We start from the raw sequence: 18,070 nt of genomic DNA, 5'->3' as shown, positions 1-18,070 counted from the left end.
CAAACGGACTGAAATTTTGGAATAGTGATAGGAATCATGATCCAAAACGATTTCAGTCATAAAATCTACATTAAGTTGTATTTTTAGAAAAATCACGAGTTTTATGGACGATAATTTTAGAAATGGGTTCGAACTATGGAAAAAGTTTTTTCTGGCTCTATGGTACCAAACGGGCTGAAATTTTGAAATAGTGATAAGAATCGTTATCCAAACGAATTCAGTCACAAAATATACATAAAGTTGTATTTTTAGAAAAATCACGAGTTTTATGGACGATAATTTCAGACTTGGGTTCGAACTATGGAAACAGTTTTTTCTGGCTCTATGGTACCGAACGGGCTGAAATTTTGGAATAGTGATAGGAATCATGATCCAAAACCATTTCAGTCATAAAATCTACATTAAAATGTATTTTTAGAAAAATCACGAGTTTTATGGACGATAATTTTAGAATTGGGTTCGAACTATGGAAAAAGTTTTTTCTGGCTCTATGGTACCAAACGGGCTGAAATTTTGAAATAGTGATAAGAATCGTTATCCAAACGAATTCAGTCACAAAATCTACATAAAGTTGTATTTTTAGAAAAATCACGAGTTTTATGGACGCTAATTTCAGACTTGGGTTCGATCTATGCAAACAGTTTTTTCAGGCTCTATGGTACCAAACGGGCTGATTTTTTGAAAAAAGTGATAAAAATCGTTATCCAAAACGAAATCAGTCATAAAATCAACATAAAGTTTTATTTTTAGAAAAATCACGAGTTTTATGGACGAGTCACAAAATTTGCATAAATTTAAGAAAAATGTTTTTTATGGACGCTAATTTCAGACTTGGGTTCGATCTATGGAAACAGTTTTTTCAGGCTCTATGGTACCAAACGGGCTGAAATTTTGAAATAGTGATAAGAATCGTTATCCAAACGAATTCAGTCACAAAATCTACATAAAGTTGTATTTTTAGAAAAATCACGAGTTTTATGGACGATAATTTCAGACTTGGGTTCGAACTATGGAAACAGTTTTTTCTGGCTCTATGGTACCAAACGGGCTGAAATTTTGAAATAGTGATAAGAATCGTTATCCAAACGAATTCAGTCACAAAATCTACATAAAGTTGTATTTTTAGAAAAATCACGAGTTTTATGGACGCTAATTTCAGACTTGGGTTCGATCTATGCAAACAGTTTTTTCAGGCTCTATGGTACCAAACGGGCTGATTTTTTGAAAAAAGTGATAAAAATCGTTATCCAAAACGAAATCAGTCATAAAATCAACATAAAGTTTTATTTTTAGAAAAATCACGAGTTTTATGGACGAGTCACAAAATTTGCATAAATTTAAGAAAAATGTTTTTTATGGACGCTAATTTCAGACTTGGGTTCGATCTATGGAAACAGTTTTTTCAGGCTCTATGGTACCAAACGGGCTGAAATTTTGAAATAGTGATAAGAATCGTTATCCAAACGAATTCAGTCACAAAATCTACATAAAGTTGTATTTTTAGAAAAATCACGAGTTTTATGGACGATAATTTCAGACTTGGGTTCGAACTATGGAAACAGTTTTTTCTGGCTCTATGGTACCAAACGGGCTGAAATTTTGAAATAGTGATAAGAATCGTTATCCAAACGAATTCAGTCACAAAATCTACATAAAGTTGTATTTTTAGAAAAATCACGAGTTTTATGGACGCTAATTTCAGACTTGGGTTCGATCTATGCAAACAGTTTTTTCAGGCTCTATGGTACCAAACGGGCTGATTTTTTGAAAAAAGTGATAAAAATCGTTATCCAAAACGAAATCAGTCATAAAATCAACATAAAGTTTTATTTTTAGAAAAATCACGAGTTTTATGGACGAGTCACAAAATTTGCATAAATTTAAGAAAAATGTTTTTTATGGACGCTAATTTCAGACTTGGGTTCGATCTATGGAAACAGTTTTTTCAGGCTCTATGGTACAAAACGGGAAATTTTTTTGAAAAAAGTGATAAGAATCGTTATCCAAAACGAAATCAGTCATAAAATTTAAATAAAATTGTATTTTTAGAAAAATCATGAGTTTTCTGGACGATAATTGCAGACTTGGGTACAAAAAATGGAAGCAGTTTTTTCAAGCTCTAAAGTACCGAACGGGCTGAAATTTTGAAATAAAGATAAGAATCGTTAGCCAAAACGAATTCATTCACAACATTCAAATAAAATTGTATTTTTAGAAAAATCATTAGTTTTATGGACGATAATTTCAGACTTGGGTTTAAAAATTGGAAGCAGTCTTTTCAAGCTGTATGGTACCAAACGGGCTGAAATTTCTGAATAGTGATAGGAATCATGATCCAAAACGATTACAGTCATAAAATCTACATTAAGTTGTATTTTTAGACGCTAATTTTAGACTTGGGTTCGAACTATGGAAAAAGTTTTTTCAGGCTCTATGGTACTGAACGAGCTGATTTTCTGAAAAAAGTGATAAGAATCGTTATCCAAAACGAAATCAGTCATAAAATCTACATAAAGTTGTATTTTTAGAAAATTCACGAGTTTTATGGACGATCGGTACAAAAAATGGAAGCAGTTCTTTCAAGCTCTATAGTACCAAACGGGCTAAAATTTTGAAATAAAGATAAGAATCGTTAGCCAAAACGAATTCATTCACAACATTTAAATAAAATTGTATTTTTAGAAAAATCATGAGTTTTATGGACGATAATTTCAGACTTGGTGTAAAAATTGGAAGCAGTTTTTTCAATCTCTATGGTAACAAACGGGCTGAAATTTTGGAATAGTGATGAGAATCATGATCCAAAACGATTTCAGTCACGAAATTTGCATCAAGTTGGATTTTTAGAAAAATCACGATTCTTTTGGACGCTAATTTCAGACTTAGGTTCGAACTATAGAAACAGTTTTTTCAGGCTCTATAGTACCAAACGGGATGATTTTTTGAAATAGTGATCAGAATCGTTATCCAAAACAAAATCAGTCATAAAATCTACATAAAGTTGTATTTTTAGAAAAATCACGACTTTTTTGGACGCTAATTTTAGACTTGGGTTCGAACTATGGAAACAGTTTTTTCAGGATCTATGGTACTAAACGAGCTGATTTTTTGAAAAAAGTGATAAGAATCGTTATCCAAAACGAAATCAGTCATAAAATCTACATCAAGTTGTATTTTTAGAAAAATCACGAGTTTTATGGACGATAGGTACAAAAAATGGAAGCAGTTCTTTCAAGCTCTATAGTACCAAACGGGCTGAAATTTTGAAATAAAGATAAGAATCGTTAGCCAAAACGAATTCATTCACAACATTTAAATAAAATTGTATTCTTAGAAAAATCATGAGTTTTCTGGACGATAATTTCAGACTTGGGTACAAAAAATGGAAGCAGTTCTTTCAAGCTCTAAAGTACCGAACGGGCTGAAATTTTGAAATAAAGATAAGAATCGTTAGCCAAAACGAATTCATTCACAACATTCAAATAAAATTGTATTTTTAGAAAAATCATGAGTTTTATGGACGATAATTTCAGACTTGGGTTTAAAAATTGGAAGCAGTCTTTTCAAGCTCTATGGTACCAAACGGGCTGAAATTTCTGAATAGTGATAGGAATCATGATCCAAAACGATTACGTATTGTTATTAAGTTTAATTTGTAGAACTCCATTTTATTTTTTTATTTTTTTATATATACAATAATATTTTTATTGGGTTTATAAAAACAGTTTATTTTTAAACAAGTTCTGCTGTGTAATTATTATTACGCGTGACAGCTGTTTCGCCCTCTAAAGGCATTATCAAACTGTGGGTAGCCCACTTACAGACGATACATTTATATTATTTCTAGGTAGGTATTTTAATTTCAATTACTGATTTCTTAATTGATTTCTGTGTAAAAATGTTAGAAATTATTGATGGTTATTACCCTAGTAAAGTTTCCCCAATTAGTGTAATGTTTAAATTTGAATGAATGTCTTAATGTTAGTTATTCCCAAACGATGACTCATAGGGTTATTTTAATAGTATAATTAAGTACTTCAATGTGCACTAGGTTTGAAGATATCTAGTAGGGGTGAACGAATTATATTGGTTTGTTCATTAATTAGAATAGCTTTCGGATTATTAGAATTTTTGTTAATTTCTAACTGCTCTAAAAGATTCAGTTTACGGCCTTTATTTTGTACGTGCAACGGAGTTGGTTTATTATTATCATTAAGTGAGTGATTTTCATCTAGGAGATGTTTGGCAAATTGAGATTGTATTTTATTATTATTTTTAAAAGATCTTATATGTTCTTTGAACCTAGTGTTAAAGGACCGGCCCGTTTGTCCAACATAAACAGCGTTGCATTCGTCACACTGGAGTTTATAAATGCCACTATTTTGTAATTTGAGTACCTTACTTTTTGAGTTTTTAAGAGATGATCCTAAGTTGTTATTTGTGCGGAAAGCAATATCTAAGCCACATTTTTTGAGGACTTTGGCAATTTTATTAGATGTCTGTCCGATGAATTCTAAACACCCGAATTTATTATTCGTCTTATTATTAGTCGCTGGGTAAATTAATTTAAGGTTATTTTTGTGTTTATTATTATTAATTATTTTTTCGATGTCTCTACCCTTGAAGCCGTTATTTTTAGCAATAGTTAGGATTGTATTTTTTTCCTTCTCGTATGCTTTCTTGTCGAGTGGGATGTTAGTAAGCCTATGCACCATTGAGTGGTAGGCAGATAATTTATGTGACCATGGATGTAAAGATTTATAATTAATGGTCGTATCTGTAAACGTAGGCTTACGGAAAATTTCGAACGTATGTTTATTATTTTCTCTACCGATTGTTAGGTCTAAAAAATTAATTTTCTTATTACACTCTCTTTCAACCGTAAAGCAGATTTTACGGTTGATGGAGTTAGCAAATGTGACAAAAAGATCTAATTGTCTGTTGGTGCCTTTCCAACAGACCAAAATGTCGTCAACATAACGAACATAGTAAATGATGTGTTTGCTAAAGATTGAATTTAAAATTTGAAAAAACACTATATCTATTAAACACACTGGACATTGTATGATTTGACTCCTTTGCACTAATACTCTCATATATATTAGGAGAGTGTACGTAAAAAATATAATATATTATTATTGTACTTGTATTATTTTTTTTTTAAACTCAAATATATATGAGAAGATTAGTGGCAATCTGAGAAACGTTTTTGGTATCCGTTGTACGAATACGTTGAACGTTGTGATACAATCACGCTAGAATTAGGTCAAAATTCAACAAGTTATCGAAAGGAATCTTTTTATAAAAAGTGGTGCGATTAAAGCTTAACTGAGAGCTGTGTTCAAACCTTTAAAAGGTGACACAAATACGACGGAGGTATCAACGGTAAGGCAATTTAAACACAGTTGAGTAAGTGTATGAATTGAATCATACTTTGCTATCGTTGGTAGAACTATTCGACATTGGTAAAGTGAAGATACTTAAAGGTAAATGGCGGCATTAACAAAATTATTTATTTAAAAAATTATTTGAACCCTTGAATCTATTTTAATCTGCACTTTTGGAGTCAGATACAGGGTTGCGGGCAGCGTTTCCAGATCATTATTAACAAATCGTATATTTTACCATGTGAAATTGAAAAATCTGGATTTGGGAGCAAAAGTGGTTTGCGCCGTTTGCGATTAGTTGGTTTGGTTTTCCATTATTCATTCCTAAAGCCTTAAATTTCGAAAAACTTGTCAACTTGATCTTCAGAGTAACCATCGTATTTGCAAATTATACATAAATACCAAACTAACAGCCGATGCAGATCAAAATCACGACATTTATTCAACCTATGTTTCCATATCGTCGCATTAATTCGTAGAATGCGTAACCACCAAATGTAAAATTTTACAGGAGGCACAAAAAACCTCATAGTGAAAAAAAATGAAAGACGGCTCATTCTTTTTATTTATGTTTCGAACATATAATATATTTCGAAATTTATTTTCAATCATTAAACTTTTGTAAGTTAAGGCTTTCTATTTCAAATCGGAGTTAGGAAGTTTACATAAAAACCGAGAATGGAGATACGTATTTTACAAAAGATACATACTTTTCTGCGAACAGTTTTATGAACAACACTTGTTTAAATACTATTGCCGCCTAATAAAATATTATTCAATATGGGTGATTTGAACGTAGATTTTGACACCTCTGAAATCGCTTATGAACGCACACAAAGTTTTGAGAACTGGATTATCAAAAAACATGTTTCGGGAAATAATAATTTAACTGCAATCAACTTAAATATTCGATCCTTATCAAAATATTGGGATACGTTTCTTGTCGTTATCTCTAGCTCTCTAAGTAATATTGATATAATCACGCTTTGTGAAACGTCGATTAATGAAAATGACATACATCTATACAAAATATTGGGTTTTACTTCTCATTACTTTTGTCGAAAAAACAAATCGGGAGGCGGGATTATTTTATATGTGAAAGATCACCTAACGTTTGAACAAATTAACATAATGCCAACTAAATTTGAATGTGTCTACGGAACTATTTCTGTCAAAAAACATAAACGTCTACATATATTGGCAATATACAGACCACCTAATTCAAATAAAAAAATATTTCTCGAAGAGCTAGATGTAATATTGGGAAATATTGAAATTAACGAATCCGTTATGGTACTTGGGGATACGAACATAAACTTATTAAATTATCAGGAACCAATTGTAATGCAATATGAAAACATTATGGCTAAATTTGGATTTTTAAAATGTATTAATGACGTTACCCGTGAAGCCATACTGACTAACTATGTAACGGCTACATGTCTAGACCATATCTATGTAAGAGAGAGAGAGACAAATGAAATCAGCTCATTTGTATGTGAAACTATAATAGCGGATCACTACCTTATTGCAACAACGATGCGTTTCTCTACCTATGAGGCAGGTACCACCAATAAATCGCACCATACGAAATATACTGTAATATCGGAAAAAAAAGTCGACCTACTTATTGAAATCACTGATTGGAATGAAATACTAAACATAACGGAACCTAACTTAATTTATGAAGAAATTAAATCGAAATTCAAATATATTTACGAAAAAAGTACTGAAACAAAATCAAATACAAATAAACAGCGTAATAACCAAAAGGGCTGGATAAATTATAATCTCATTGAAAATATACAACTACGTGATACATTATGGAGGAAATGGAAAAACACGCCTAACAATAAAATATATGAAATCGAATTCAAGAAATACAGAAATAAACTAAATAAAAAAATATTAAACACAAAAAAAAATACTATAATAACAAATTTAAACATTGTTTCAAGGACATTAAAAAAACATGGAATGAAGTAAATCAAGTATTGGGTAGGAAAAATAAATCAGATTGTGATGAAGTCATATCTAAATATTTCTTAAATTCCCAAACTGCGGATGTGGTGGCAGAAAACTTTGCAAAATTCTTTGACGACGGCGTAAATCAGTTATTGCACGAATGCAATGTTCGGGCGTCTGAGTTGAAGCAAGAACATTTGCAACATTCAATGTACCTACCAAGAGCTAATACAGAACAAACTGAATGCATTATCGGAAGAATGAAAAATTCAAAGACACCGGGCGTGGATCTAATTCGCATGTATGATCTAAAAAAACATGTTAAATTATTTAGTCCTATAATTACTCACCTAATTAACAGAATTATTGACACAAGTCACATTCCAGCTGAACTAAAATGCAGCATCATAAGGCCCATTTTTAAAAATGGAGATCACACCGTAACAAATAATTATAGGCCTATTTCCTTATTACCCGCATTAGAAAAAATATTAGAAAAATATATATCTATAAATTTGGATAAATATTTAAATAATTTGGGCATTATTGATGAATGTCAGTATGGCTTCCAAAAACAAAAAAGCTGTGATAAACTGCTCGAAAAATTTTCCAATTATATAAATTCAGAGCTTAACTCAAAAAAACATGTACTAGTATTATTTATTGATTTCTCAAAAGCTTTCGATACACTCAGCCATACACAATTAATCAAGGTACTCGAAATCATAGGAATCCGTGGTAAACTCCTATCATTTTTCAAAAACTATTTAACAAATAGAAAAATGTATGTAAAGATTTTGAATGTAATGAGTAATTTTAGATTTATTAAATCAGGGGTGCCACAAGGGTCAATTTTAGGACCAAAATTATACATTATATATGTAATTGCCATGTCTAAACTTTTTAAAATAGCCCGTAGATTTATTTTTGCTGATGATACTGCACTAGTTGTCTCTAATGAAAACCCTGAAATAGCTATTCAAGAATTACAAATTGACTTTAACGAACTACTTAAATGGTCTCATGATGTAGGATTAATTATTAATGTCAAAAAAACTAAATGCATGTATATAAGATCACCGAGCTTGAAAATGTGGAACTTACCTAAAATAACTGCACATAATTTTGATTGTATACATAAAAAAATGGATAATATCTGCTGCTGTGAAAAAATTGATTTTGCAAACGAATATACTTACCTTGGCATAATCGTAGACAATAACTTTAAATGGGACAAAAGTGTGATCAAAATTTGTAACCAGCTCCGATGTTTAGCGAGTAATTTTTATAAATTAAAATTTGTATTGCCTCGATGTACTCTCAAACTTATATATCATTCTATGGTCGAATCAATACTTAGATATGGAATTCGAACTTGGGGACACTCGAGTAATATTAATATTAAATTCATTCAAAATCTACAAACTGCTATAATTAAAAAAATTGTTAAACCTAGCATTTACAAACAAAGAAACAACTTAAAATTACTGTATGGCTCTGAGGGCCTACTCCCAATTAAAGGGCTTCTCTGGTTTATTATAATTATGGATAATGCGGGAGAAAATGCGTACAAAAAGCCATTGGTGCATAGTCACAAAACAAGATTTACTGAAAAAAAAGGCCTAAAAATTCCACTAATATCAAATAAGTATGGTAGCAGAACACTTGACTATTTGATACCTGTGATTTATAACAAATTTAACAAAAACTTTAACTTGAAAAATAATGAGGAACCCTGCCCTAAACTGACAAAAAAGTGGTTAATAAATGAACAAAACGTTTATCTATCCTAAACATTATATTTGGTATTAATATTTAAACTTAAGCTAATGTGTATTATGTTATAACATTAAATGGTAGAACCTACAGACAAGCTGATTGTCACAGCTTTGTGGGACTACCCATATCTTATATTGTATTAAATGTAATTATATTAAATTAAATAAATAAAAAAAAAAAATAAAAAAAAAAAAAAAAAAAAAAAAAAACCTAGCGGAAAATTTGAGAGATAGGAATTTTTCATTCACAAAATAAAACCCAACAATGCATGTATATGTCGAGGCAGTCTATTTAGATGCATTTTAAAGATTTTAATGATGCGGAAGGTTATCGTAAAAGGAGTGGTAATCCTTTTCTAATGTCTGTTTTAAGTCTTGTAAATGCTGGTACTTTTCCTTCCTTAAGCGATTAAATCTGACTCTCAAGTGAAATCTTCAAACTCTAGAGATCATTACAGATTCGGCGACGGTTTTGTGCTGGGTGAGATCTACACTGACCGGGAGTAGTCGTGTCAGAGATGCTCGTTAAGTGACGCTTGGGGTTGATGAAGGAGATCGTAGAAGAATTTGATCTGACATTGTCGATCACCCTTGTTCTCCTGTAGAAATAAAACTGATGTACTTACTAGGGTTTGCAAGACCTGGGCAAAGAATAGCCATGACAGGAAACGTTGTGAAAGAGACTCCTCAGAGTGTGAAGATAGGTGGGAGAGACTTGAAAGTGGAACTGGTGAGCAAACATGTGCTTTAAGCGTAGAAACTCTTCATGCTCAGCATCACTTTGGAGTAAAGTGAACGCTTCATCTTGCCCGGCTGGTCGATCCCGAGGCGAGAAGAAAGGACGTCGATAGATGCGTGCGTTCCTGCGTACAATGCAGGACAATTGACCCTCCACCATCATCCCATGAAGCGGGTAATCTTAATGTTGTGACAACCTGGAGTCGCTTGGCAGTTGATGTTACTCATTTCGGTAGGAAATGTTTACTCACATTTATCGATTGCGGTCCGAGTAGATTTGCCGTGTGGCGGGAAATCGAGTCAGATAATGCAGCTTCGATGATCAGACATTTGGAAGAAGTGTTTCGGGAAAGAGGCCCGCCCAAAGTAGTTCTCATGGACAATGGTACTGCATTTTGTTCCTACAGTGTTACAGATAAGTGTAAGAGATGGAATGTTCGTCAAAGATTTTGAGCGGCATACCGACCAGCTGGAAATGGTATAGTTGAACGACATCATCAAACAATAAAGAGAACTGCAGCCAGAAGTGGAAGCGATCCCCCTGCAGGCAGTGTTTCGGTACAATCTTTGGCTGCAAAAAGTCAGGATGATCGAGGTATTGCGCTGTCTAGTATAGTTCACACTTACTCGTGGAGACACTCTTCTGCGCAAGTGAATATAGAAGAGGAAGTATTGACTGAGCTCTAAGTGGGCGATCTTCTTGCGGTTAAGCCAGTAGATGGGAGATGCACATCGTGCATGGAAGGGTGACAGGTCTTACTTCAGTCAACAACATCGAAGTAGATGGCATACCAAGACATGTGCTTGACCCGCGGAAGATGCCTGACAGAGAACGGACTGTGTCTGAGGAGAGACGAGATGGAATTGCCGCACGTTCCACCGTCAATATTTTGGGTTTGTTTGAAGAGGACAGTGAAGAACCGGATCCGGATATGCATCAGGAAGAGATCCACCTGTAGGTAGGACGCGAAGGGCTCCGGGTTAGTTAAATCAATTCGTGCAGTGATGATGACATCAGGAGGGCGTGTGGTGATAAGCAGGTACCACTGTAAAAGCGGTGAACGCAACCGAAGAGGCACATAAAACAAGAAATCTACGGCAGAGCGTCACACGGTGCAGGAGACGTCACTTTAGACTACAGATACAAAACACTATTCGTGACTTCATAATTAAAATTAAGGTTATAAAATGTTCAAAATTGATTAATCAACTTATCTCAGTTAATTTCACGGTAAAACTATTACACCGTTAATAAATTTCCTCAGTCAAAAACACAACAAGCGTGCACGGCTCACCGGCCAATACTGAATTAAGGAGTTACGAAGTATTCGCGAGTAAAAATGGCACCATAATTTTACGCAGTTTCCTAATTTGTGTTTATCTAAAAGGTTAATTTTTTTTTAAATTTTCGAGTTTTACTAGTCGATGCGGGTCTAATTTTAACACCAGATGGCATTAAAAACGTATTAAAAATTTGGAGTTATTTAGAGTTAAACTACATCGCAAAGTTAAATCGGTTTATGTGGTAGTATGTTAATTTGAACATGTTTTTGCAATAAGTAGATATAATGGTATTATTTTATATTCACTACCGTTTTGTGTCTCGTAAACCTTTCTGAAATTTATAACTTTACAAATCAATATAATAATTTTATCTACCTACAGACTTGACGTTTCATCCTTGCTCATACTAATTTAAAGAAATAAACGCAAATAAAGCTATATTTTAGCAGTAAAAAAGTGCAGAATACATTGATTTCACGATCGTGCGTTCTTTGTGCGTTTTCAAACTTTAAAAAAGTGAATCTGTGCTCTATTTCATTGTTTGTGAAAAAAGGACAATAAGACACAACAATTTAGTGAATTAAACAATTAACAAACAGTGAAACATAACGAAATTTAAAGTTTATCCTAAATATCTAGAACCTATTACGGTTTTTATTAAAAAACGGTGTTTTTTACTTCAAAAAAATATGAATCCACATCAATTCATGGATTCTGCGAAGGAGGCAATTGATGATTTATTGAATTGTATTCAAGATAAAGTGAATAAATTTAATAAAGAACAAATTAACTTAATTACAACAAAAACAAGTGCTATATTCAACTGGATGGGACATCTAACTCTTCAGTTATCTGATTAATTATCTTGCAAAGGGAAAAATAATTGAACCAACATTTGGATACGGCAAAGTAGATGAAAACCAAAATAAAATATTGGAAAGTGATTATAAATTAATAGTTTCATCGAACAATGCTGACGAATCTTCAGAAAATATACAAAATAAAATCAGGAAGAAAATTAACTTAAGTAAGATTGGTGCAAAAGTGATTGGTGTTAATGCGATATCTAAAAATAACTGCTTCCAAAGTTCGAACAATAGTCTGAAATTAGCGTCCAAAAAAGTCATGATTTTTCTACAATTCAATTTTATAAAGATTTTATGACTGTATTCGATTTCGACTACAATTCTCATCACAATTCCAAAGTTTCAGCCCGTTTGGTCCCATAGAGCCTGATAAAAGTGCTTCCAAAGTTCGAACCCATGTCAGAAATAAGCGTCCATAAAAATCATGATTTTTCTAAAAATACAAATTTATGGAGACTTTATGACTGAATTCTATTTCGACTACAATTCTCATCACAATTCTAAAGTTTCAGCCCGTTTGGTCCCATAGAGCCTGATGAAAGTGCTTCAAAAATTCGAACAATAGTCTGAAATTAGCGTCCAATAAAGTCATGATTTTTCTAAAAGTTCAAATTTATGGAGACTTTATGACTGAATTCGATTTCGACTACAATTCTCATCACAATTCCAAAGTTTCAGCCCGTTTGGTCCCATAGAGCCTGATAAAAGTGCTTCCAAATTTCGAACCCAAGTCTGAAATAAGCGTCCATAAAAATCATGATTTTTCTAAAAATACGAATTTATGGAGACTTTATGACTGAATTCTATTTCGACTACAATTCTCATCACAATTACAAAATTTCAGCCCGTTTGGTCCCATCGAGCCTCGAAAAACTGCTTCCAAAGTTCGAACAATAGTCTGAAATTAGCGTCCAAAAAAGTCGTGGTTTTTCTAAAAGTGCAACTGTATAGAGATTTTCTTACTGAATTCGATATCGACTACAATTCTCATTACAATTCCAAAGTTTCAGCCGCAAGTATATTTTTGCATATAGAACGAAACCGGTTCGTTCTAAGTAAATGTAGTCCAGGAGGGGTTGGAATCTGGAAGCGTGAGGACTCTGTTCGAGATTTGGACGTAGTATGTGACGGCCACAAGAATGGTTGACTAGAACACGGTGACTGAGGCACCTACTAGGAGATTGGGTCGAATGATCATGCCAAACCCAGATCGATACGGATCATTCTCACGTCTTGCAGGAGGTAGGAGCCAGATTTTGCTAGCAAAGTAATATTCCGAGTTCGTCATATATGCAACAACCGAATTCTACTAACACGCTTGAAATTAGTCTCATGTTTATCCCATCTAGTAGGAGAGGTCGGCAATCCAGAGGGCCCCGGAGAACAAATTATGATTGTAATTTACTAACAAATTATATTTGACTTTTCGTATTGTGTATTAAGGTTTTATGACAGGTCGGGAGGACGGCTTAGGTGAACTTCTAAGGAGATCAGATTAAGAGAGATAGACAGTATGGAGAAAACGGGGGCTTTAGGTATATTGATCCAACTTCGATTCGTTAACTTTGAAATTAACATCTCTGACTCCATCCCTGTCCTAAAGAGAACTAGGGGTTACCAAACAAAGTAATTAAAAACCCGATACCATAAAGAAAAAAATCACACAACGTTTGGTGGGATTTAATTACAACTAAATACGAGGGAGTTACGTTGAAGGTCGTAACCGGCGTGTTAATTAACCAAGTACATTTGTCTTTATAGAAATGTATATATATTACTTGAGAACCTTGAGCTTCGTAGCTATCAAAGGGAGAGAGAGTTCTAAGGAGATTTTAATGCCAGTGGCCTAAGATCACTTAGGTATTACAAAAAAAAAAATTAAATTCAAAGGGTGAAAGGAAGAGTCATCTCAATTGTAAATTATAACTTAACCTCGAAATAAACAACCTTACAATAAAAGTGTTTTCATACTTCAAACAGGCCCATAACAAGAAGAAAATAAAATTGGTGTCAGCCAATGCCAGTGGTGTCAGCCAAATTTATTTTCTTCTTGTTATGGGCCTGTTTGAAGTATGAAAACACTTTTATTATTAGGTTGTCTATTTCGAGGTTAAGTTATAATTTACAATTAAATCACTTAGTTTACATTTTAATCACAAGTAAATTATATTACGAACTGAACCGAACTGATTCTGATGTAATTCTACTCGCAGTATTTAATTAAAGCATCTGAAACATTATAGGCGACCAAATTTTAAAACCAAAAACACATGATTTTGCATGACTACGTATGGCATCGCCTTATCTGCGATTCTCTTGGATGAAAGCGAAAGTGCCGTTAATTTTAAGATTAAGGACAATTCTTTATCCCCAAGTATAAACGGAATCGTCCCTCAGGTTCCCTAGCGCTGTAGCTTCGAATCTAAAGAATCTAAGGTACAAGCGAAACCGGGTCGGCAAAAGGTGTAAAAAAATAAAAGCGATGTTCACAAAGTTATTGCTTTATTTCACCATGATACGGTCATCTTCAAACTTTTTAAAATGTGTTGTAATAATTATAATTTTGTAAACCGAAGCTTCCGATGTTTGATAAAGACATTTTTATCGTAATATTATGTAGATGCCGATTCAAGACAGTAAATAAAATTTTATATTTTATTTTTTATATATTCAATAATATTGTTATTGGGTTTATAAAAACAGTTTATTTTTAAACAAGTTCTGCTGTGTAATTATTATTACGCGTGACAGCTGTTTCGCCCTCTGAAGGCATTATCAATATGCAGGAGATGGTAATTTTTCAAAACTTTAAATTTACTATCTTGTTACTCTCTTAACGAACGTGCGCTTTTATTAATATTTTTTTTAAAATTTATTTTTCATTACTTACCGACCTTATCAGCAAAGGAGAATTCGTCATATTTTAATTACTGCGAAGTGACTTACCTTAAACAAGAGAAAACAATCATTAGATTTGGCATAGGTGGAATAAAATATATGTCTTATAAAAATACAACAGAAAATAACAATACTATTTAAATGTTTTATTTACATATTATTCTATTTTCACAAGAAGCAGATACTTTGTGATGTGGTTCTACTCAAGGATGGAGAATTGTACCTTAAAATGAATTACTTTTTCGTTAACTGCGATTCTCTTGGATGAAAGCAAAAGACTATTAATTTTAAGGTTAAGTACAATTCCTTATCTCCAAGCAGAACCGGAATCGTCTGTAGCTTTGTCAGGCAGTTATCAGTAGAGTATTATTTATACTGCCCTAAAACATCTACGGCACAAGCGAAACCGGGTCGGCAAAATATATGTCAAATAAAATCGATGTTCACAAAGTTATTGTTTTATGTAAAAACATATTATTATTGTAATGTCGCATTCTAAAGCAAGTAATAAAAATCGAACTGAACAAAAATTGAGAGACTTGGCAGATTAGAAGAATTTCATAATAATTTATTTTCATTCAGTTATTATCTCTTTTTTTAGCAGAAGCCGAAACCTTGAAATATGATTATTTATTTGCATTACAAAGTAGATACCTACCTTTAAATATAGAATGATGCATTTTTTACAACGATTACAAAACATTTACACGGTAAATATTAGAATATAAAAAAAATAATAACGGAAATTTACAATCCGGATTTTAACTAATAACTATTTCCTATAAATATGTGAAATGCTTTTTTTAGTTCTTTCGGTGCTATTAAAAATATCTGATACTTCTGCGTATTGGTTACCTAAGCCGTGTATGCCGTGGAATTAGTCACAGTGAAATATATTTTTATTTCGGGTGACTATATTAGGAAAATGAAATTAAATCAAATGCAAATAATGCAGGCTGTCAAAATGTGAATTAATGATTTTAAAAAGAAATGACATGAATTAGAATAAATAGGAAGGTATATTACTATGTAACGTTACATGACGATGTTCGAGCTTAGATAAGATGAATTGAATACATCTCATCTTCCGTAGTGCATTTAGTTCTCCACAGATGGCACGCGGCCGGCAACAATAACTCTCGCGGAATTATAATATAAGATATAAGGCATATATTATTATTTTCCACACACGGGCTCGCTGGTAAGTGTAGCGAGTTTGTAAACCATTCGCATTATATTAATATCATGACTCAAGCCATCGACTCGGAGCGACTCTTTGCACTCAGGTGTGCAACAGGGTTGGCTAAAATCGGTCACTTTAAATACGTAACAAATAATAAAAAAAATACGTACTAGTCTTTGTGAAAATAACCGTGAACAATATTAAAATTAAAATACACAATCAAATAAAAACCATAAAATACAAGTTTGTTTCCTGAAACAGAAAAGATGAAATCTTGAGGCACGAAATTTGCAGTTTTTGTGCACAAGCTGCGCAAATTCCGTGTTTCAAGATTTCAATTTTTTCTGTCAGTAATGTCACGACATTTCCATCGTTTGTGTAAATTTCCATTGTTTGAAATATTAATTTATATTTTTAAAAGAAGACAAGACGCCATATTGTTTTTCTCAAATTTTTCAATTGTTCAATCTTAAAAATAGTATACTAACGCGAGTAACCTCCATAGTATAATATAAAACCAGAGCGAAGTTAATAAATTTAAACCTTAAATCATCCTTATCATTGACGATACTTTTTGTAAACACATTAAATCCAACAAAAGTTGATTTAACTTTCTTTGAATCGTGATTAAGATTTCATTGCAGGACCGAGACAAGACGCATGAGGTGGCTGGCAGCCCTGTCTCGTGCCATCTGCCCACGGGCCGATTATTGAATAATTTATTTATTTGTAATTAACTACGGTCGGAGTTATTATTGTACCAGTCGTACCGGAGGGGGACAGGGACGAGGAGCTTGATTGGAAAAGGACGACAGACAAAATGGCGCGTTTCGCCTTCGGAAGGAATTATTATCTGCGGCCATTCCGCTCTAAGAAATTCTGTGCGAATTACGATTTCGACAAATAAAAATTCGGTAATTATCACATATGACACATATCAAACATTGACAGCGCATGGCGGCGCATGGGGTCGGTGTTGTAATATCAAAAAATAATAAATTACGTATTTAAGTATCGAGTGGAACTGGTTATTTTTGCAGCCGGCGTTATAATGGTGGATAATAATATATTATATTTATTATTTATAATTATATATTTGTATAAATATATATTACTTTAAAAAATTACACTGACATTTATTTATTTATTGGATGATTTGTATAGCGCCGCTTCATAGATATCACCTCAGGGGCGCTTTACAGTTAATGCAGATATTACAAAAAGTATATAAATATTACAAATTGAAATTGAAATTAAGTTAAATAAAATAAAGTACAGAAACAGGTGACACGAAGATGGAGAATCTGCTGCAAGAATGCTAGGTGGTGAGGAGACTGGACCAGCTGCTGCAGCGAGAGTCCACCGCGTCCACCGACAGTGCCAGCACGAGGTTCGTCATCCGTCCAGGTATGTGTCTGCTGCTAATAGAGCGCTGACACAATGTCCTCTCATGGATTCCAGACCTTGGCAGCACCGCTGTGACATTCGACAAGGTAGAAGATGGAGACTCTGCAGCAAGAATCCTAGGTGGTGAGGAAACTGGACCAGCTGCTGCAGCGAAAGAGTGCACCGCGCCCACCAACAGTGCCGGCACGAGGTTCGTCATCCGTCCAGGTATGTGTCTGCTGCTAATTAAGCGCTGTCACAGTATCCTCACATAGATAACAAACCGTTGGCACACCGCTGTGTCGTTCGGCAAGTTCATCTCCTTGTACACTTGTTCCTGGTGATTGTGTTAGTGGTGCATTGTTCCGCAATAAATTACCCTGTGCACTTGTTAGGGCTTTCAGAGTTTCCAAGAATTCATTTGAAAACATCTGGCGTACCACCTACAGTTACCGATTCTCGTCCTAAGTTCAACTTAGGACGAGAATTTAGAATATATTTTTAGCACAATTCTCGATTATTCATTTTTAAAACACTGCACTCTAATCACATTACTATAAAGTTCTAATAACTAATTGGTAAGTT

At 33.3% G+C, this 18,070-nt stretch overlaps 1 long non-coding RNA gene across 2 annotated transcripts in view; it reads right to left on the bottom strand.

Moving 5' to 3' along the window:
• The window catches only part of LOC149409027 (uncharacterized), a 374,037-nt gene that overhangs the window by 205,244 nt on the left and 150,723 nt on the right, over positions 1–18,070 (bottom strand). The window lies entirely within an intron of this gene.

This window comes from Hesperophylax consimilis, unplaced genomic scaffold, assembly GCF_061612785.1.
Source record: "Hesperophylax consimilis isolate HC1 unplaced genomic scaffold, BYU_Hcon_1.0 scaffold_38, whole genome shotgun sequence".
Lineage (NCBI taxonomy): Eukaryota > Metazoa > Arthropoda > Insecta > Trichoptera > Limnephilidae > Hesperophylax > Hesperophylax consimilis.
The sequence above is the reverse complement of the archived record's forward strand: the minus strand, read 5'-3'. Positions and strand labels throughout refer to the sequence as shown.